General features: G+C 41.0%; 1 protein-coding gene across 1 annotated transcript in view; it reads right to left on the bottom strand.

Moving 5' to 3' along the window:
* The window catches only part of LOC139749889 (uncharacterized), a 550,483-nt gene that overhangs the window by 459,862 nt on the left and 65,977 nt on the right, over positions 1–24,644 (bottom strand). The window contains exon 2 of the mRNA XM_071664274.1: positions 21,054–21,121. The gene's annotated coding sequence lies outside the window, so the exon portion shown is untranslated. The remainder of the gene's footprint in view (positions 1–21,053; positions 21,122–24,644) is intronic.

Raw genomic sequence — 24,644 nt, 5'->3', positions numbered from 1 at the left:
AGTCTCGGGTTGTTTTCGCAGTTGATTTTGAGGTGAGTTACAGCACCATGTTGTAGTGTGCGACACGACGCGCTCTCCCCCCCCCCCCCGCGGCAGCATCACGCACGCAGGATGAACGTTCAGGAGGGAAAGTGACATCACAACAAGACGCTGTCCTAACCATAACTCCCGAAAGAAGTTGTGATACGAAGTTTGCCCAAACCTGTACAAGATTACTGTCTTCTGGAAATGATTATGTCTGTACGACAACATTGCTGTCTTCACCGACTGGAAACACTTCATTATACTGGAACGTCCCATGGCTGAGCAGTCCTTTGTGCGACGTGAATCAATTATGCCCGGTAATACGGCATCCTGTGTGCCTTCGTGCCTCTAAATATAATCACCAACTCAGGTGGACAAGGACGTGGGTAGGAGGACTCCATCTTGTGTTACTCTGTCATACAAAGAGATACAGATGTCAACACACTACTGGGTCCCTGTGAGGCTGTAATGGGTCCCTGTGAGGCTGTACTGGGTCCTTGTGAGGCTGTACTGGGTCCATGTGAGGCTGTACTGGGTCCTTGTGAGGCTGTACTGGGTCCCTGTGAGGCTGTACTGGGTCCATGTGAGGCTGTACTGGGTCCTTGTGAGGCTGTACTGGGTCCTTGTGAGGCTGCACTGGGTCCTTGTGAGGCTGTACTGGGTCCATGTGAGGCTGTACTGGGCCCATGTGAGGCTGTACTGGGTCCCTGTGAGGCTGTACTGGGTCCCTGTGAGGCTGTACTGGGTCCATGTGAGGCTGTACTGGGTCCATGTGAGTCTGTACTGGGTCCCTGTGAGGCTGTACTGGGTCCCTGTGAGGCTGCACTGGGTCCCTGTGAGGCTGCACTGGGTCCCTGTGAGGCTGTACTGGGTCCTTGTGAGGCTGTACTGGGTCCCTGTGAGGCTGTACTGGGTCCATGTGAGGCTGTACTGGGTCCATGTGAGGCTGTATTGGGTCCCTGTGAGGCTGTACTGGGTCCATGTGAGGCTGTACTGGGTCCATGTGAGGCTGTACTGGGTCCATGTGAGGCTGTACTGGGTCCTTGTGAGGCTGCACTGGGTCCTTGTGAGGCTGCACTGGGTCCTTGTGAGGCTGCACTGGGTCCTTGTGAGGCTGTACTGGGCCCATGTGAGGCTGTACTGGGTCCCTGTGAGGCTGTACTGGGTCCCTGTGAGGCTGTACTGGGTCCATGTGAGGCTGTACTGGGTCCATGTGAGTCTGTACTGGGTCCCTGTGAGGCTGTACTGGGTCCCTGTGAGGCTGCACTGGGTCCCTGTGAGGCTGTACTGGGTCCTTGTGAGGCTGTACTGGGTCCCTGTGAGGCTGTACTGGGTCCATGTGAGGCTGTACTGGGTCCATGTGAGGCTGTATTGGGTCCCTGTGAGGCTGTACTGGGTCCCTGTGAGGCTGTACTGGGTCCCTGTGAGGCTGTACTGGGTCCCTGTGAGGCTGTACTGGGTCCCTGTGAGACTGTACTGGGTCCTTGTTAGGCTGTATTGGGTCCCTGTGAGGCTGTACTGGGTCCTTGTGAGGCTGTACTGGGTCCTTGTGAGGCTGTACTGGGTCCATGTGAGGCTGTACTGGGTCCATGTGAGACTGTACTGGGTCCTTGTGAGGCTGTATTGGGTCCCTGTGAGGCTGTACTGGGTCCCTGTGAGACTGTACTGGGTCCTTGTGAGGCTGTACTGGGTCCCTGTGAGACTGTACTGGGTCCTTGTGAGGCTGTATTGGGTCCTTGTGAGGCTGTACTGGGTCCCTGTGAGGCTGTACTGGGTCCCTGTGAGGCTGTACTGGGTCCTTGTGAGGCTGTACTGGGTCCTTGTGAGGCTGTATTGGGTCCATGTGAGGTTGTACTGGGTCTTTGTGATGCTGTACTGGGTCCATGTGAGGCTGTACTGGGTCCATGTGAGGCTGTACTGGGTCCACGTGAAGCTGTACTGGGTCCATGTGAGGCTGCACTGGGTCCTTGTGAGGCTGTACTGGGTCCTTGTGAGGCTGTACTGGGTCCTTGAGAGGCTGTACTGGGTCCTTGAGAGGCTGTACTGGGTCCATGTGAGGCTGTACTGGGTCCTCGTGAGGCTGTACTGGGTCCATGTGAGGTTGTACTGGGTCTTTGTGATGCTGTACTGGGTCCATGTGAGGCTGTACTGGGTCCTTGTGAGGCTGTACTGGGTCCTTGTGAGGCTGTACTGGGTCCATGTGGGGTTGTACTGGGTCCTTGTGAGGCTGTACTGGGTCCTTGTGAGGCTGTACTGGGTCCATGTGAGGCTGTACTGGGTCCCTGTGAGGCTGTACTGGGTCCCTGTGAGGCTGTACTGGGTCCCTGTGAGGCTGTACTGGGTCCCTGTGAGGCTGTACTGGGTCCCTGTGAGGCTGTACTGGGTCCATGTGAGGCTGTACTGGGCCCTTGTGAGGCTGTGCTGGGTCCTTGTGAGACGGTACTGGGTCCTCGTGAGACGGTACTGGGTCCTCGTGAGACGGTACTGGGTCCTCGTGAGACGGTACTGGGTCCACGTGAGACGGTACTGGGTCCTCGTGAGACGGTACTGGGTCCATGTGAGGCTGTACTGGGTCCTTGTGAGGCGGTACTGGGTCCATGTGAGGCTGTACTGGGTCCTCGTGAGGGTGTACTGGGTCCACGTGAGGCTGTACTGGGTCCTCGTGAGGCTGTACTGGGTCCTCGTGAGGGTGTACTGGGTCCACGTGAGGATGTTTGTGATGATGGATGTCATCACAAAACTCATCCACCAGCGTGGCAAGTGAACACCTCCAGATGTTCAGAGGGAAAGAATACTGTAAACTTTTCATGTTGCCAAGTAGGCACAAATGATATCAATCAATGACTTGATGCGAAATGTTTACCAGATATTCTTCCTAAATGTTTCTGTTCACCGGCCTTACTCCACTCTAACTAGCAAGCCATCCCTAATGTTAATAATCCCGGTCACGAAAAAATAATTCATTCCAGGTAAAATGTTTACCTGCGACTCTGAAACCAGACGAACCTACCTACTGCTCAGCTGCTTCTTACGTCGAGATAATTGAAGTTTCTGTAATCATAAATACTCAAATAACATCCCTTGTAGCACTCCAGTCATCTGTAAAGAGTGAGGACAATTACTTGAGACTTAAATTCGAAAGTCTTACATGTAAATCCAAAAATTATGTTCACCTTTTTTAACTTATTCTATGCACTGTTTACTTGACTTTAGATCACATGAGATTCTCAACACCCAAGTCGTTTTCCTCATTTGTAGTTAACACTCAAGTCGTTTTCTTCATTTGTAGTTAACACTCAAGTCGTTTTCCTCATTTGTAGTTAACACTCAAGTCGTTTTCTTCATTTGTAGTTAACACTCAAGTCGTTTTCCTCATTTGTAGTTAACACTCAAGTCGTTTTCTTCATTTGTAGTTAACACTCAAGTCGTTTTCCTCATTTGTAGTTAACACTCAAGTCGTTTTTCTCATTTGTAGTTAACACTCAAGTCGTTTTCTTCATTTGTAGTTAACACTCAAGTCGTTTTCCTCATTTGTAGTTAACACTCAAGTCGTTTTTCTCATTTGTAGTTAACACTCAAGTCGTTTTCTTCATTTGTAGTTAACACTCAAGTCGTTTTCTCATTTGTAGTTAACATCAAGTCGTTTTCCTCATTTGTAGTTAACACTCAAGTCGTTTTTCTCATTTGTAGTTAACACTCAAGTCGTTTTCCTCATTTGTAGTTAACACCCAAGTCGTTTTCCTCATTTGTAGTTAACACTCAAGTCGTTTTCCTCATTTGTAGTTAACACTCAAGTCGTTTTTCTCATTTGTAGTTAACACTCAAGTCGTTTTCCTCATTTGTAGTTAACACTCAAGTCGTTTTTCTCATTTGTAGTTAACACTCAAGTCGTTTTTCTCATTTGTAGTTAACACTCAAGTCGTTTTCTTCATTTGTAGTTAACACTCAAGTCGTTTTTCTCATTTGTAGTTAACACTCAAGTCGTTTTCCTCATTTGTAGTTAACACTCAAGTCGTTTTTCTCATTTGTAGTTAACACTCAAGTCGTTTTCCTCATTTGTAGTTAACACTCAAGTCGTTTTCTTCATTTGTAGTTAACACTCAAGTCGTTTTTCTCATTTGTAGTTAACACTCAAGTCGTTTTTCTCATTTGTAGTTAACACTCAAGTCGTTTTTCTCATTTGTAGTTAACACTCAAGTCGTTTTCCTCATTTGTAGTTAACACTCAAGTCGTTTTCTTCATTTGTAGTTAACATCAAGTCGTTTTCCTTCATTTGTAGTTAACACTCAAGTCGTTTTCTTCATTTGTAGTTAACACTCAAGTCGTTTTCTTCATTTGTAGTTAACACTCAAGTCGTTTTCTTCATTTGTAGTTAACACTCAAGTCGTTTTCCTCATTTGTAGTTAACACTCAAGTCGTTTTCTTCATTTGTAGTTAACACTCAAGTCGTTTTCTTCATTTGTAGTTAACACTCAAGTCGTTTTTCTCATTTGTAGTAACACTCAAGTCGTTTTCTTCATTTGTAGTTAACATCAAGTCGTTTTCCTCATTTGTAGTTAACACTCAAGTCGTTTTCTTCATTTGTAGTTAACACTCAAGTCGTTTTTCTCATTTGTAGTTAACACTCAAGTCGTTTTTCTCATTTGTAGTTAACACTCAAGTCGTTTTCCTCATTTGTAGTTAACACTCAAGTCGTTTTCTTCATTTGTAGTTAACACTCAAGTCGTTTTCTTCATTTGTAGTTAACACTCAAGTCGTTTTCTTCATTTGTAGTTAACACTCAAGTCGTTTTCTTCATTTGTAGTTAACACTCAAGTCGTTTTCTTCATTTGTAGTTAACATCAAGTCGTTTTCCTCATTTGTAGTTAACACTCAAGTCGTTTTCTTCATTTGTAGTTAACATCAAGTCGTTTTCCTTCATTTGTAGTTAACACTCAAGTCGTTTTCTTCATTTGTAGTTAACACTCAAGTCGTTTTTCTCATTTGTAGTTAACACTCAAGTCGTTTTCTTCATTTGTAGTTAACACTCAAGTCGTTTTCTTCATTTGTAGTTAACATCAAGTCGTTTTCCTCATTTGTAGTTAACACTCAAGTCGTTTTCTTCATTTGTAGTTAACACTCAAGTCGTTTTTCTCATTTGTAGTTAACACTCAAGTCGTTTTCTTCATTTGTAGTTAACACTCAAGTCGTTTTCTTCATTTGTAGTTAACACTCAAGTCGTTTTCTTCATTTGTAGTTAACACTCAAGTCGTTTTTCTCATTTGTAGTTAACACTCAAGTCGTTTTTCTCATTTGTAGTTAACACTCAAGTCGTTTTCTTCATTTGTAGTTAACACTCAAGTCGTTTTCTTCATTTGTAGTTAACACCCAAGTCGTTTTCCTCATTTGTAGTTAACACTCAAGTCGTTTTCTTCATTTGTAGTTAACACTCAAGTCGTTTTTCTCATTTGTAGTTAACACTCAAGTCGTTTTTCTCATTTGTAGTTAACACTCAAGTCGTTTTCCTCATTTGTAGTTAACACTCAAGTCGTTTTCCTCATTTGTAGTTAACACTCAAGTCGTTTTCTTCATTTGTAGTTAACACTCAAGTCGTTTTTCTCATTTGTAGTTAACACTCAAGTCGTTTTTCTCATTTGTAGTAACACTCAAGTCGTTTTTCTCATTTGTAGTTAACACTCAAGTCGTTTTCCTCATTTGTAGTTAACACTCAAGTCGTTTTTCTCATTTGTAGTTAACACTCAAGTCGTTTTTCTCATTTGTAGTTAACACTCAAGTCGTTTTCTTCATTTGTAGTTAACACTCAAGTCGTTTTTCTCATTTGTAGTTAACACTCAAGTCGTTTTCTTCATTTGTAGTTAACATCAAGTCGTTTTCCTCATTTGTAGTTAACACTCAAGTCGTTTTCTTCATTTGTAGTTAACATCAAGTCGTTTTCCTCATTTGTAGTTAACACTCAAGTCGTTTTCCTCATTTGTAGTTAACACTCAAGTCGTTTTCTTCATTTGTAGTTAACACTCAAGTCGTTTTTCTCATTTGTAGTTAACACTCAAGTCGTTTTTCTCATTTGTAGTTAACATCAAGTCGTTTTCCTCATTTGTAGTTAACACTCAAGTCGTTTTCTTCATTTGTAGTTAACACTCAAGTCGTTTTCCTCATTTGTAGTTAACACTCAAGTCGTTTTCTTCATTTGTAGTTAACACTCAAGTCGTTTTCCTCATTTGTAGTTAACATCAAGTCGTTTTCCTCATTTGTAGTTAACACTCAAGTCGTTTTCCTTCATTTGTAGTTAACACTCAAGTCGTTTTCTTCATTTGTAGTTAACACTCAAGTCGTTTTTCTCATTTGTAGTTAACATCAAGTCGTTTTCCTCATTTGTAGTTAACACTCAAGTCGTTTTCTTCATTTGTAGTTAACACTCAAGTCGTTTTTCTCATTTGTAGTTAACACTCAAGTCGTTTTCCTCATTTGTAGTTAACACTCAAGTCGTTTTTCTCATTTGTAGTTAACACTCAAGTCGTTTTCTTCATTTGTAGTTAACACTCAAGTCGTTTTCTTCATTTGTAGTTAACATCAAGTCGTTTTCCTCATTTGTAGTTAACACTCAAGTCGTTTTTCTCATTTGTAGTTAACACTCAAGTCGTTTTCCTCATTTGTAGTTAACACTCAAGTCGTTTTCCTCATTTGTAGTTAACACTCAAGTCGTTTTTCTCATTTGTAGTTAACACTCAAGTCGTTTTCTTCATTTGTAGTTAACACTCAAGTCGTTTTCTTCATTTGTAGTTAACACCCAAGTCGTTTTCCTCATTTGTAGTTAACACTCAAGTCGTTTTTCTCATTTGTAGTTAACACTCAAGTCGTTTTCTTCATTTGTAGTTAACATCAAGTCGTTTTCCTCATTTGTAGTTAACACTCAAGTCGTTTTCTTCATTTGTAGTTAACACTCAAGTCGTTTTCTTCATTTGTAGTTAACACTCAAGTCGTTTTCTTCATTTGTAGTTAACACTCAAGTCGTTTTCCTCATTTGTAGTTAACACTCAAGTCGTTTTCTTCATTTGTAGTTAACACTCAAGTCGTTTTCTTCATTTGTAGTTAACACTCAAGTCGTTTTTCTCATTTGTAGTTAACATCAAGTCGTTTTCCTTCATTTGTAGTTAACACTCAAGTCGTTTTCTTCATTTGTAGTTAACACTCAAGTCGTTTTTCTCATTTGTAGTTAACACTCAAGTCGTTTTTCTCATTTGTAGTTAACACTCAAGTCGTTTTTCTCATTTGTAGTTAACACTCAAGTCGTTTTTCTCATTTGTAGTTAACACTCAAGTCGTTTTCTTCATTTGTAGTTAACACTCAAGTCGTTTTCTTCATTTGTAGTTAACACTCAAGTCGTTTTCCTCATTTGTAGTTAACACTCAAGTCGTTTTTCTCATTTGTAGTTAACATCAAGTCGTTTTCCTCATTTGTAGTTAACACTCAAGTCGTTTTCTTCATTTGTAGTTAACACTCAAGTCGTTTTCCTCATTTGTAGTTAACACTCAAGTCGTTTTCTTCATTTGTAGTTAACATCAAGTCGTTTTCCTCATTTGTAGTTAACACTCAAGTCGTTTTCCTCATTTGTAGTTAACACTCAAGTCGTTTTTCTCATTTGTAGTTAACACTCAAGTCGTTTTCTTCATTTGTAGTTAACACTCAAGTCGTTTTCTTCATTTGTAGTTAACACTCAAGTCGTTTTCCTTCATTTGTAGTTAACACTCAAGTCGTTTTCTTCATTTGTAGTTAACACTCAAGTCGTTTTTCTCATTTGTAGTTAACACTCAAGTCGTTTTCTTCATTTGTAGTTAACACTCAAGTCGTTTTTCTCATTTGTAGTTAACACTCAAGTCGTTTTCTTCATTTGTAGTTAACACTCAAGTCGTTTTTCTCATTTGTAGTTAACACTCAAGTCGTTTTCTTCATTTGTAGTTAACATCAAGTCGTTTTCCTCATTTGTAGTTAACACTCAAGTCGTTTTCTTCATTTGTAGTTAACACTCAAGTCGTTTTTCTCATTTGTAGTTAACACTCAAGTCGTTTTTCTCATTTGTAGTTAACACTCAAGTCGTTTTCTTCATTTGTAGTTAACACTCAAGTCGTTTTCCTTCATTTGTAGTTAACACTCAAGTCGTTTTTCTCATTTGTAGTTAACACTCAAGTCGTTTTTCTCATTTGTAGTTAACACTCAAGTCGTTTTCTTCATTTGTAGTTAACATCAAGTCGTTTTCCTTCATTTGTAGTTAACACTCAAGTCGTTTTCCTTCATTTGTAGTTAACACTCAAGTCGTTTTCTTCATTTGTAGTTAACACTCAAGTCGTTTTCCTTCATTTGTAGTTAACACTCAAGTCGTTTTCCTCATTTGTAGTTAACACTCAAGTCGTTTTCCTTCATTTGTAGTTAACACTCAAGTCGTTTTCTTCATTTGTAGTTAACACTCAAGTCGTTTTCTTCATTTGTAGTTAACACTCAAGTCGTTTTCTTCATTTGTAGTTAACACTCAAGTCGTTTTCTTCATTTGTAGTTAACACTCAAGTCGTTTTCTTCATTTGTAGTTAACACTCAAGTCGTTTTCTTCATTTGTAGTTAACACTCAAGTCGTTTTCTTCATTTGTAGTTAACACTCAAGTCGTTTTCTTCATTTGTAGTTAACACTCAAGTCGTTTTTCTCATTTGTAGTTAACACTCAAGTCGTTTTTCTCATTTGTAGTTAACATCAAGTCGTTTTCCTCATTTGTAGTTAACACTCAAGTCGTTTTCCTCATTTGTAGTTAACACTCAAGTCGTTTTCTTCATTTGTAGTTAACACTCAAGTCGTTTTCCTCATTTGTAGTTAACACTCAAGTCGTTTTTCTCATTTGTAGTTAACACTCAAGTCGTTTTTCTCATTTGTAGTTAACACTCAAGTCGTTTTTCTCATTTGTAGTTAACACTCAAGTCGTTTTCTTCATTTGTAGTTAACACTCAAGTCGTTTTCTTCATTTGTAGTTAACACTCAAGTCGTTTTCTTCATTTGTAGTTAACACTCAAGTCGTTTTCTTCATTTGTAGTTAACACTCAAGTCGTTTTCTTCATTTGTAGTTAACACTCAAGTCGTTTTCTTCATTTGTAGTTAACACTCAAGTCGTTTTCTTCATTTGTAGTTAACACTCAAGTCGTTTTCCTCATTTGTAGTTAACATCAAGTCGTTTTCCTCATTTGTAGTTAACACTCAAGTCGTTTTCCTCATTTGTAGTTAACACTCAAGTCGTTTTTCTCATTTGTAGTTAACACTCAAGTCGTTTTCCTCATTTGTAGTTAACACTCAAGTCGTTTTCCTCATTTGTAGTTAACACTCAAGTCGTTTTTCTCATTTGTAGTTAACACTCAAGTCGTTTTTCTCATTTGTAGTTAACACTCAAGTCGTTTTCCTCATTTGTAGTTAACACCCAAGTCGTTTTCCTCATTTGTAGTTAACACTCAAGTCGTTTTCTTCATTTGTAGTTAACACTCAAGTCGTTTTCCTCATTTGTAGTTAACACTCAAGTCGTTTTCCTCATTTGTAGTTAACACTCAAGTCGTTTTTCTCATTTGTAGTTAACACTCAAGTCGTTTTCCTCATTTGTAGTTAACACTCAAGTCGTTTTTCTCATTTGTAGTTAACACTCAAGTCGTTTTTCTCATTTGTAGTTAACACTCAAGTCGTTTTCCTCATTTGTAGTTAACACTCAAGTCGTTTTCTTCATTTGTAGTTAACACTCAAGTCGTTTTTCTCATTTGTAGTTAACACTCAAGTCGTTTTTCTCATTTGTAGTAACACTCAAGTCGTTTTCTTCATTTGTAGTTAACATCAAGTCGTTTTCCTCATTTGTAGTTAACACTCAAGTCGTTTTTCTCATTTGTAGTTAACACTCAAGTCGTTTTTCTCATTTGTAGTTAACATCAAGTCGTTTTCCTCATTTGTAGTTAACACTCAAGTCGTTTTTCTCATTTGTAGTTAACACTCAAGTCGTTTTCTTCATTTGTAGTTAACACTCAAGTCGTTTTCTTCATTTGTAGTTAACACCCAAGTCGTTTTCCTCATTTGTAGTTAACACTCAAGTCGTTTTCCTCATTTGTAGTTAACATCAAGTCGTTTTCCTCATTTGTAGTTAACACTCAAGTCGTTTTCCTCATTTGTAGTTAACACTCAAGTCGTTTTCTTCATTTGTAGTTAACACTCAAGTCGTTTTCTTCATTTGTAGTTAACACTCAAGTCGTTTTCCTCATTTGTAGTTAACACTCAAGTCGTTTTCCTCATTTGTAGTTAACACTCAAGTCGTTTTCCTCATTTGTAGTTAACACTCAAGTCGTTTTCCTCATTTGTAGTTAACACTCAAGTCGTTTTCCTCATTTGTAGTTAACACTCAAGTCGTTTTTCTCATTTGTAGTAACACTCAAGTCGTTTTCCTCATTTGTAGTTAACACTCAAGTCGTTTTCCTCATTTGTAGTTAACATCAAGTCGTTTTCCTCATTTGTAGTTAACACTCAAGTCGTTTTTCTCATTTGTAGTTAACACTCAAGTCGTTTTCCTCATTTGTAGTTAACATCAAGTCGTTTTCCTCATTTGTAGTTAACACTCAAGTCGTTTTTCTCATTTGTAGTTAACATCAAGTCGTTTTCCTCATTTGTAGTTAACACTCAAGTCGTTTTTCTCATTTGTAGTTAACATCAAGTCGTTTTCCTCATTTGTAGTTAACACTCAAGTCGTTTTTCTCATTTGTAGTTAACATCAAGTCGTTTTCCTCATTTGTAGTTAACACTCAAGTCGTTTTTCTCATTTGTAGTTAACACTCAAGTCGTTTTCTTCATTTGTAGTTAACACTCAAGTCGTTTTCCTCATTTGTAGTTAACATCAAGTCGTTTTCCTCATTTGTAGTTAACACTCAAGTCGTTTTCCTCATTTGTAGTTAACATCAAGTCGTTTTCCTCATTTGTAGTTAACACTCAAGTCGTTTTTCTCATTTGTAGTTAACATCAAGTCGTTTTCCTCATTTGTAGTTAACACTCAAGTCGTTTTTCTCATTTGTAGTAACACTCAAGTCGTTTTTCTCATTTGTAGTTAACACTCAAGTCGTTTTTCTCATTTGTAGTTAACACCCAAGTCGTTTTCCTCATTTGTAGTTAACACTCAAGTCGTTTTTCTCATTTGTAGTTAACACCCAAGTCGTTTTCCTCATTTGTAGTTAACACTCAAGTCGTTTTCTTCATTTGTAGTTAACACTCAAGTCGTTTTTCTCATTTGTAGTTAACATCAAGTCGTTTTCCTCATTTGTAGTTAACACTCAAGTCGTTTTTCTCATTTGTAGTTAACACTCAAGTCGTTTTCTTCATTTGTAGTTAACATCAAGTCGTTTTCCTCATTTGTAGTTAACACCCAAGTCGTTTTCCTCATTTGTAGTTAACACTCAAGTCGTTTTCTTCATTTGTAGTTAACACTCAAGTCGTTTTCCTCATTTGTAGTTAACATCAAGTCGTTTTCCTCATTTGTAGTTAACACTCAAGTCGTTTTTCTCATTTGTAGTTAACATCAAGTCGTTTTCCTCATTTGTAGTTAACACTCAAGTCGTTTTCCTCATTTGTAGTTAACACTCAAGTCGTTTTTCTCATTTGTAGTTAACACTCAAGTCGTTTTCCTCATTTGTAGTTAACATCAAGTCGTTTTCCTCATTTGTAGTTAACATCAAGTCGTTTTCCTCATTTGTAGTTAACACTCAAGTCGTTTTCCTCATTTGTAGTTAACACTCAAGTCGTTTTCCTCATTTGTAGTTAACACTCAAGTCGTTTTTCTCATTTGTAGTTAACACTCAAGTCGTTTTTCTCATTTGTAGTTAACATCAAGTCGTTTTCCTCATTTGTAGTTAACACCCAAGTCGTTTTCCTCATTTGTAGTTAACACTCAAGTCGTTTTCCTCATTTGTAGTTAACATCAAGTCGTTTTCCTCATTTGTAGTTAACACTCAAGTCGTTTTTCTCATTTGTAGTTAACACCCAAGTCGTTTTCCTCATTTGTAGTTAACACTCAAGTCGTTTTTCTCATTTGTAGTTAACACTCAAGTCGTTTTCCTCATTTGTAGTTAACACGAAAAACTATTATAGCTGTGGCAGGATAAACAACTATAGTTGTGGCAGAATAAACAACCATGACTGTGGCAGGATAAACAACCATGGCTGTGGCAGGATAAACAACTATAGCTCTGGCAGGATAAACAACTATAGTTGTGGCAGAATAAACAACTATAGCTAAGGCAGGATAAACAACAACAGTGGCAGGATAAACAACTATAGTTGTGGCAGAATGAACAACTATAGCTGTGTCAGAATAAACAACTATAGTTGTGGCAAGGTAAACAACTATAGCTGTGGCACGATAAACAACTATAATTGTGGCAAGGTAAACAACTATAGCTGTGGCAGGATACACAGCTATAGCTGTGGCAGGATAAACAACTATAGCTGTGGCAGGATAAACAACTATAGCTGTGGCAGGATAAACAACTATAGCTTTGGCAGGATAAACAACTACATCTGTGGCAGGATAAACAGCTATAGTTGTGTCAAGGTAAACAACTATAGCTGTGGCACGATAAACTATAACTATGGCTGGGTAAAGAACTAAAGCTGTGGAAGGATAAAGAACTATTGCTGTGACAGGAAAAACAGCTATAGCTGTGGCAGGACAGACAACTATAATTGTGGCAGGAAAAACAACTATAGTTGTGGCAGGATAAACAAAAATAACTGGCAGGGTAAATAACATTAGATGTGGCAGTATAAACAACAATAGTTTTGGTAGGATAAACAACAATGGTTACGGCAGGTTAAACAACAATAGCTGTGGCAGGGTAAACAACTGTAGCTGTGGCAGGATAAACAACAATAGCTGTGGCAGGATAAACAACTATAGCTGTGGCATGATAAACAACAGTAGCTGTGGCAGAATAAACAACAACAGCTGTGGCAGGATAAACAACAATAGCTGTGGCAGGATAAACAACAGTAGCTGTGGCAGAATAAACAACAACAGCTGTGGCAAGATAAACAACAATAGCTTTGGCAGGTTAAACAACTATAGTTGCTTCAGGATAAACAACAATAGCTGTGGCAGGGTAAACAACAATAGCCGTGGCAGGGTAAGCAATTATAGCTTTGGCAGGATAAACAACAATAGCTGTGGCAGGGTAAAAAACAATAGCCGTGGCAGGGTAAGCAATTATAGCTTTGGCAGGATAAACAACAATAGCTGTGGCAGGATAAACAACAATAGCTATGGCAGGGTATGCAACTATAGCTGTGGCAGGAAAAATAACAACAGCTGTGGTAGGCGAAACAACAATAGCCGTGGCAGGTTAATCAACTATAGTTGTGGCAAGATAAACGACAATAGCTGTGGCAGGGTAAACAACTATAGCTGTGGCAGGAAAATCAATAATAGGTGTGGCGGGATAAACAAGTATAGCTGTGGCAGGATAAACAACTATAGCTGTGGCAGGATAAACAATTATAGTTGTGGCAGGATAAACAACTATAGTTGTGGCAGGATAAACAACAATAGCTGCGGCAGGGTAAACAACTATAGCCGTGGCAAGATAAACAACAATAGCTGTGGCAGGATAAACAACAATAGCTGTGGCAGGATAAACAACTATAGTTGTGGCAGGATAAACAACAATAGCTGTGGTAGGGTAAACAACGATAGCTGTGGCATGGTAAACAACTATAGCTGTGGCATGGTAAACAACTATAGCTGTGGCAGGATAAACAACAATAGCTGTGGCTGGATAAACAATAGCTGTGGCAGGATAAACAACTATAGCTGTGGTAGGATAAACAACTATAGCTGTGGCAGGATAAACATCAATAGCTGTGGCACGTTAAACAACTATAGCTGTGGCAGGATAAACAACTATAGCTGTGGTAGGATAAATAACTATAGCTGTAACAGGATAAACAACTATAGCTGTGGTAGGATAAATAACTATAGCAGTGGCAGGATAAACATCAATAGCTGTGGCACGTTAAACAACTATAGCTGTGGCAGGATAAACAACTATAGCTGTGGTAGGATAAATAACTATAGCTGTGGCAGGATAAACATCAATAGCTGTGGCACGTTAAACAACTATAGCTGTGGCAGGGTAAACAACTATAGCTGTGGTAGGATAAATAACTATAGCTGTGGCAGGATAAACAATAATAGCTGTGGTAGGATAAATAACTATAGCTGTGGCAGGATAAACAATAATAGCTGTGGCAGGATAAACAACAATAACCATGGCGAGACTTAAAGCTTCAGTCGTGATGGGACAATGAACTTCGGAAGTGGCCAGACAGACATGTATGTTCAGTCATGGCTGAACCCAAGACTTGAGTCGTGAGGTAGAATGTGGTCAAGATAATTTGGTTGGCGTCACGTCACCGGCTTGACGCAGACGACCTCAATGACCTTGACAGACCTTGAGCCCAGCCAATCACCGTCAACCAGGTCAAGGTCATCAGGGGTCTGAACCTTGGTAATTCTCTCAAACATGTAATCGACATGTGATTTGTACATATGCCTCTCTGTATGTGGGACACGAGGGCATACCAGCGCTGTATGTGGAACACGAGGGTATACCAGCGCTGTATGTGGAACATGAGGGTATACCAGCGGTGTATGTGGAACATGAGGGTATACCAGCGGTGTATGTGGAACATGAGGGTATACCAGCGCTGTATGTGGAACATGAGGGTATACCAGCGGTGTATGTGGAACATGAGGGTATACCAGCGCTGTATGTGGAACATGAGGGTATACCAGCGGTGTATGTGGAACATGAGGGTATACCAGCGGTGTATGTGGAACATGAGGGTATACCAGCGCTGTATGTGGAACATGAGGGTATACCAGCGCTGTATGTGGAACATGAGGGTATACCAGCGGTGTATGTGGAACATGAGGGTATACCAGCGCTGTATGTGGAACATGAGGGTATACCAGCGGTGTATGTGGAACACGAGGGTATACCAGAGCTGTATGTGGAACACGAGGGTATACCAGCGCTGTATGTGGGACACGAGGGTATACCAGAGCTGACTATTTCCAATGTATTAGTTGGAAATGATTTCCCACCTGTCTGCAGAGTGTGGCTGCCTCAGAGATTGTCTATACTGAATATTGACCATTTGGAATCCTTTCCTTTTAACATATACCAATGTGAGCAATATATATAAGATCACTATATTTTAAATAGTAAGTTAGTTGGCATATGATATATGAAGAGCTACTTCTTCATCAGACAATATCGTGTTGGTATCTTCATCTTTAATTACATTAAGATAATTCCTTGTAATACGCAAGAACCAAATCCTTTTCCTTACTCAATTTTTTCCACTCCGACATCATACATGGCATACACAAAGCAAGGACACATGCACTACGGTCATGTTAAAGAAGACATGAACCACTCACAAACCACACGTATCTACCTACACACACAGGCCACTGTGACCCACACTTCAGCCCTGCTCATAGTCACAGTTTGATCAAGACCCCAGAGTACTCACTCGCAACGAGGCACGACCACATGGCCAATTCCATCTAAAACATACTTTCCACAATAAGATCCCAGACATCCGGAAACTTGCCACCGCAGTACCCGTTCCGAAGGGCCTCCATGCCACCCAGCTGCATCTTCCTCACACCGCCGGCCGGCATCTCTGCTATCCTCAGTACTCAAACTCTCTCTCACAAAACTGATCCACAACAGACTCAAGGCTGGTATCCCACTCCCAGCCACACTACACGGCTTTAGACCCAACCACGCCACTACCACACTACACACAGGCCTCACACAACACCTGCCGGATGGCTGGAACAGAGCATTTGACGCTGTCGCCCAACACAGCTTCACACAACAGACACCTGGACACCACCTCCACAACAGTGACGGACAGTGGTCGGCCAACATGGACGTGGCCGTCAGGTCAGCCACTCACATGGGCTTCAACTCTTGAATCTTTAAGCCTTACATTGGAGTTCCCCAGAGAGAGGTTGGCTCTTCAATCCCCCACACAAGTGGGTGGGGCAGTGGTTCACCCAAACAGAACCTCTGCATCTCCACACAAGTCTTCGGTTATCCTTCAGCCAGACAGACACGAACCAGTCCTCCATCCTCCCGTCCCCCTGAATGGCCAATCCCTTCCAGTCACCAAAAACACCAGCTATTCTAAGCATCTTATAAGACACACATGTGGCATTCACTCCCACATCACAAGCATCAACACAATAAGTAACTAAATCAACCCCCGTATACCACCTCGCGATACCAAATTTGGACAAGAAAAGGAATCCCTTACTTTCCTCTACAAGCGATTCACCGGCTGTACCCTGGACCATAATACCTCATGTGCGCGCTCATCCACCTTCCCAACAACAAACACAACAAGCCTGCGAACCACACAAGACACAAGCTCAGAACGCTCACTGACTCCACCAACCACGAGCATTCCACACACACACACACACACACATTATATATATATATATATATATATATATATATATATATATATATATATATATATATATATATATATATATTATATACTTCGTCGCCGTCTCTCGCGTTAGCTAGGTAGCGCAAGGAAACAGACGAAAGAATGGCCCAGCCCACCCACATACATATGTATATACATGCACGTCCACACATGCAACTATACATACCTATACATCTCAACGTATACATATATATACATACACAGACATTTACATATATACACATGTACATAATTCATACTGTCTGCCCTTATTCATTCCCATCGCCACCCTGCCACACTTGAAATGACAACCCCCTTCCCCCGCATGAGCGCGAGGTAGCGCTAGGAAAAGACAACAAAGGCCACATTCGTTCACACTCAGTCTCTAGCTGTCATGTATAATGCACCGAAACCACAGCTCCCTTTCCACATCCAGGGCCTACAGAACTTTCCATGGTTTACCCCAGACGCTTCACATGCCCTGGTTCAATCCATTGACAGCACGTCGACCCCGGTATACCACATCGTTCCAATTCACTCTATTCCTTGCACGCCTTTCACCCTCCTGTATGTTCAGGCCCCGATCACTCAAAATCATTTTCATTGCATCTTTCCATATATACATATATATATATATATATATATATATATATATATATATATATATATATATATATATATATATATATATAATTTGATTAATGAAATATAGATAGGTTTAGTAACAGAAAATACTTCAGTTCAAATCCTTTCACATAAAAGTAAAGTGTTGTTACGAGTTTTTACAACGAGAGTTTACCATAAGGCAGCAGGGCTGGCGCGTAGCGCTCACCACAGGTAAATCTAGAGTTACGAGGACCGAGTGGTTTTAGTTACGTGATATGTTATGTGTGAGATGATGAGACAGTATGTTTGTGGACTGCAAGCCAGCAACCCACGTGAGGGGAGATGGTAAAAAGGAAGGCAGCCATCTCGGCCAAAGAATGAAACGTGAGAGCAACTGATGTGTGGCTCAGTGCGCAGACGTTACTATCCTTCCTGAGGCTCAGGCGGGTCGATGATTGGCTGCTCCCTCCCACCTGCCACGGAAGGGTTCCTATGTGATGTGTACATTCCGTCGTAACAGAACGTTACAGGAGTTACACAGGAACGTTACAAGAGGATACACAGGAGCGTTACAACCGGCCGGGGCAGCGTTACATAACAATGATCAACAAATTTTGAATCATCTTCTGTTTCGTAGATGAAGTGTGTTTCCCTCAGTGGATTCTGGGCCGGTGAACACGATTGTGATCAAGAAAACGCTCGATTGGCTACGTTTTCCATGAGAAATTCACGATCTTACATTTTACATGTAATACACAGTACGCACATTGGAGACGCGGGATACACTCCCTGGCTTACCTCTGTTGAACACGACGCCTCTTCGTCTGTCGCTTGCAAGTCCTGGAGCATCTCGCGTTACCCTCTACCAACACTTTATTGATATCGCTGAACTCCATCTGCAATGGTAGCGTTTTCCTCCCACACATTCTTCAACGCTCCCAGAACCTTCGCTCCTTCCCCACCCTATGATTCACTTCCGTTACAATGGTTCCATTCGCTGTCACGTCCACCCTCAAATATCTAACAACCCTCAACCTTGCTTTCACAAACTCTTCCAAACTCAGTCACAAACTTCTGCAGTTTCTTATTCGAATCAGCCACCAGTGCTGTATCATCAGCAAACAACATTTGACTCAGTTCCCAGGCCCTCTCATCCACAACAGACTGCATACTTGCCAGATGAACGAACCATGGGGACATCACACATCCCTGCCTCAGACCAGCTTCCTACACCATATACTCTTAATACCTTCCATAGAACATCTCTATCAACCCTATCATATGCCTTCTCCAGATCCATAAATGCTACATACAAATCCATTTGCTTTTCTAAGCATTTCTCACATACATTCTTCAAAGCAAACACCTGATCCATACATCCTCTACCACTTCTGAAACCACACTGCTCTTCCCCAATCTGATGCTCTGTACATGCCTTCACCCTCTCAATCAATACCCTCCCACTACATTCAATTAACTTTTGCCTCTGTAGTTTTAACACTCACCTTTATCCCCTTCTTTATGAAATAGCAATATACATGCATTCCGCCTATTCTTAGGCACCTCACCATGATCCGTATATACATCGAAAATCCTAAATAACCAGTCAACAACACAGTCACCCCCTTTCTTAATATATTCAACTGCAATACCATCCACTCCCACTGCTTTGCCGTATTTCATCTCTCTCTTCATCAATCCATTCTCCCTGACTATCTCACCTTGCAGACCACCAAAACACCCTACAGCTGCCACTCTATCATAAAACACATTCAACAAACCTTTCAAAATACTCACTCCATTTCCTCCTCACTTCATCACTACCTGTTAGAGCTTCACCTTTTGCCCCCTTCACCGATATTCATATTTGTTCTCTTGTGTTTCTTATACATTAATAATCTCTTTCCAAAATATCTTATTTTCCCTAAAGTTTACTGATAATCGCAAACCTCAACTTTCGTTTGCAATATTTTCAAACCCTGCACCTTCCTCTTCACCTCTTGCCGCTTTCTCTTAAACGTCTCCCAATCATATGCATTCCTTCCCCATTAAGTATCGCTCAAATGTCTCTCTTTTCTCTTACATTATCAACTTTACTTCTTCATGTTTCCACTCACTACCCTTTCTAATCTACCCACCATCCACCTTTCGCATAAATGAATACATATATATATATATATATATATATATATATATATATATATATATATATATATATATATATATATAAGATCAGAAGTCTGTGGTCAGTGCAAGACAGTGGCAGTATCGTGCCATAAGAAAGTATAACATAACAGAATACAGGCAAGATGACAGCCTTCAAATGTTTTGACCTGACCCTTAACGTTAGGGGGGGGGGGGGTGAAGGTCACACTGTCTCACTCAGTGGCTGTCCTGTTATGTTCAATGGTCGTACCGTCATGCTCAATGGTCGTACCGTCATGCTTCAATGGTCGTATCGTCTTGTTCAATGGTCGTACCGTCATGTTCAATGGTCGTACCGTCATGTTCAATGGTCGTACCGTCATGCTCAATGGTCGTACCGTCATGTTCAATGGTCGCACCGTCATGCTTCAATGGTCGTACCGTCATGCTTCAATGGTCGTACCGTCATGCTTCAATGGTCGTACCGTCATGCTTCAATGGTCGTACCGTCATGTTCAATGGTCATACCGTCATGCTCAATGGTCGTACCGTCATGCTCAATGGTCGTACCGTCATGTTCAATGGTCGTACCGTCATGCTCAATGGTCGTACCGTCATGTTCAATGGTCGCACCGTCATGCTTCAATGGTCGTATCGTCATGCTTCAAAGGTCGTATCGTCATGCTCAATGGTCGTACCGTCATGCTCAATGGTCGTACCGTCATGCTTCAATGGTCGTACCGTCATGCTTCAATGGTCGTACCGTCATGCTTCAATGGTCGTACCGTCATGCTCAATGGTCGTACCGTCATGCTTCAATGGTCGTACCGTCATGCTTCAATGGTCGTACCGTCATGCTTCAATGGTCGTACCGTCATGTTCAATGGTCGTACCGTCATGTTCAATGGTCGTACCGTCATGCTCAATGGTCGTACCGTCATGTTCAATGGTCGCACCGTCATGCTTCAATGGTCGTATCGTCATGCTTCAAAGGTCGTATCGTCATGCTCAATGGTCGTACCGTCATGCTCAATGGTCGTACCGTCATGCTTCAATGGTCGTACCGTCATGCTCAATGGTCATACCGTTATGCTCAATGGTCGTACCGTCATGCTTCAATGGTCATACCGTTATGCTCAATGGTCGTACCGTCATGTTCAATGGTCGTACCGTCATGTTCAATGGTCGTACCGTCATGTTCAATGGTCGCACCGTCATGCTTCAATGGTCGTACCGTCATGTTCAATGGTCGTACCGTCATGTTCAATAGTCGTACCGTCATGTTCAATGGTCGTACCGTCATGCTTCAATGGTCGTACCGACATGTTCAATGGTCGTACCGTCATGCTTCAATGGTCGTACAGTCATGCTTCAATGGTCGTACCGTCATGCTTCAATGGTCGTACCGCCATGTTCAATGGTCGTACCGTCATGCTCAATGGTCGTACCGTCATGCTTCAATGGTCGTACCGTCATGCTTCAATGGTCGTACCGTCATGTTCAATGGTCGTACCGTCATGCTTCAATGGTCGTACCGTCATGTTCAATGGTAGTACCGTCATGCTTCAATGGTCGTACCGTCATGTTCAATGGTCGTACCATCGTGGTCTACGTGTCCTTGTGATACCCCCAGCTACGACCACAGCGAGAGAGGCAGGTCAGTAGTAACACCAGGGTGGGGCAGCCAGCCAGGCAGGGAGGGAGAGACTCGACTTACCTTGTAACCTGGACCAACACGAGACCACACAGTCGAAAATCCTCGATCTACGGTCGTCCCGAGACCTCCTGCAGAAGAGAAGTCATCATCAGAATTGATGGTGTTAGCATATCATTCATCTTCATCATGGAATACCAGCACATCATCATCCTCATCATATAATACCAGCACATCATCATCCTCATCATGGAATACCAGCACATCATCATCCTCATCATGGAATACCAGCACATCATCATCCTCATCATGGAATACCAGCACATCATCATCCTCATCATGGAATACCAGCACATCATCATCCTCATCATGGAATACCAGCACATCATCATCCTCATCATGGAATACCACCACATCATCATCCTCATCTTGGAATACCAGCACATCATCATCCTCGTCATAGAATACCAGCACATAATCATCCTCGTCATATAATACCAGCACATCATCATCCTCATTATAGAATACCAGCACATCATCATCCTCGTCATATAATACCAGCACATCATCATCCTCATCATATAATACCAGCACATCATTATCCTCATCATGGAATACCAGCACATCATCATCCTCATCATGGAATACCAGCACATCATCATCCTCGTCATATAATACCAGCACATCATCATCCTCATATAATACCAGCACATCATCATCCTCATCATGGAATACCAGCACATCATCATCCTCGTAATAGAATACCAACACATCATCATCCTCGTCTTATAATACCAGCACATCATCATCCTCATCATATAATACCAGCACATCATCCTCCTCATCATATAATACCAGCACATCATCATCCTCATCTTGGAATACCAGCACATCATCATCCTCGTCATAGAATACCATCACATCATCATCCTCGTCATATAATACCAGCATATCATCATCCTCATCATATAATACCAGCACATCATCATCCTCATTATAGAATACCAGCACATCATCCTCATCATGGAATACCAGCACATCATCATCCTTATTATAGAATACCAGCACATCATCATCCTCATTATAGAATACCAGCAGATCATCATCTTCATCATGTAATACCAGCACATCATCATCATGCAATACCAGCACATCATCATCCTCATCATGTAGTACCAGCACATCATCATCCTCATCATGTAATACCAGCACATCATCATCCTCATCATGTAATACCAGCACATCATCATCCTCATCATGGAATACCAGCACATCATCATCCTCATTACAGAATACCAGCAGATCATCATCTTCATTATAGAATACCAGCAGATCATCATCCTCATCATGTAATACCAGCACATCATCATCCTCATCATGTAATACCAGCACATCATCATCCTCATCATGTAATACCAGCACATCATCATCCTCATCATGTAATACCAGCACATCATCATCCTCATCATGGAATACCAGCACATTATCATCCTCATCATGGAATACTAGCACATCATCATCCTCATCATGTAATACCAGCACATCATCATCCTCATTATAGAATACCAGCAGATCATCATCCTCATCATGTAATACCAGCACATCATCATCCTCATCATATAATGCCAGCACATCATCATCCTCATTATAGAATACCAGCACATCATCATCCTCATCATGGAATACTAGCACATCATCATCCTCATCAATGAATGCCAGCACATCATCATCCTCATCATGGAATACCAGCACATCATCATCCTCATTATAGAATACCAGCACATCATCATCCTCATCATGGAATACCAGCACATCATCATCCTCATCATGGAATACCAGCACATCATCATCTCATCATGGAATACCAGCACATCATCATCCTCATCATGGAATACCAGCACATCATCATCCTCATCATGGAATACCAGCACATCATCATCCTCATTATAGAATACCAGCACATCATCATCCTCATTATAGAATACCAGCACATCATCATCCTCATTATAGAATACCAGCACATCATCATCCTCATTATAGAATACCAGCACATCATCATCCTCATCATGGAATACCAGCACATCATCATCCTCATAATGGAATCCCAGCACATCATCATCCTCATCATGGAATACCAGCACATCATCATCCTCATCATGTAATACCAGCACATCATCATCCTCATCATGTAATACCAGCACATCATCATCCTCATCATATAATACCAGCACATCATCATCCTCATTATAGAATACCAGCACATCATCATCCTCATTATATAATACCAGCACATCATCATCCTCATTATAGAATACCAGCACATCATCATCCTCACCATGGAATACCAGCACATCATCATCCTCATTATAGAATACCAGCACATCATCATCCTCATCATGGAATACCAGCACATCATCATCCTCATCATGGAATACCAGCATATCATCATCCTCATCATGGAATACCAGGCACATCATCATCCTCATCATGGAATACCAGCACATCATCATCCTCATCATAGAATACCAGCACATCATCATCCTCATTATAGAATACCAGCACATCATCATCCTCATTATAGAATACCAGCACATCATCATCCTCATTATAGAATACCAGCACATCATCATCCTCATCATGGAATACCAGCACATCAATCATCCTCATATGGAATACCAGCACATCATCATCCTCATTATAGAATACCAGCACATCATCATCCTCATTATAGAATACCAGCACATCATCATCCTCATTATAGAATACCAGCACATCATCATCCTCATTATAGAATACCAGCACATCATCATCCTCATTATATAATACCAGCACATCATCATCCTCATTATAGAATACCAGCACATCATCATCCTCATTATAGAATACCAGCACATCATCATCCTCATTATAGAATACCAGCACATCATCATCCTCATTATAGAATACCAGCACATCATCATGGAATACCAGCACATCATCATCCTCATTATAGAATACCAGCACATCATCATCCTCATTATAGAATACCAGCACATCATCATCCTCATTATAGAATACCAGCACATCATCATCCTCATTATAGAATACCAGCACATCATCATCCTCATCATGGAATACCAGCACATCATCATCCTCATCATGGAATACCAGCACATCATCATCCTCATCATGGATTACCAGCACATCATCATCCTCATCATGAAATACCAGCACATCATCATCCTCATTATATTCATTATATACATTTCAATATGATCATCATGACCACAGCCCCTGCAGTCACCACACTGAGCCAGCAGAGCAAGGTTCGGTCATGCAGGCTGGTGCTGGACACAATGTAGTGCCGGAGCAGAAGTCGTGGATGGATCCTGACTTACTTATATGATCTAACATGTGTTACTGAACCTCTTGTAAGACAGGAAATTTCTCGTACTGAACCAAATATACAAATGTTTTCCTCTTTATCTTCAGGACAAACAACAGCTTGCCAGACTACAGCGGATCCTTACGATGGCAACAACAGGTAATGATCCTGCGTTATCTTACCACACCAACGCCAGTAACACCAGGTTCGTATCTCACTGAGAATCTTCACCCGAAAAAAAACAAAAATACTGCCATGAATACGATCACCTTGCATGTTCTTGTGCAAGC

This window comes from Panulirus ornatus, chromosome 8 (assembly GCF_036320965.1).
Source record: "Panulirus ornatus isolate Po-2019 chromosome 8, ASM3632096v1, whole genome shotgun sequence".
NCBI lineage: Eukaryota > Metazoa > Arthropoda > Malacostraca > Decapoda > Palinuridae > Panulirus > Panulirus ornatus.
This window is presented reverse-complemented; position numbering and strand designations above follow the sequence as displayed.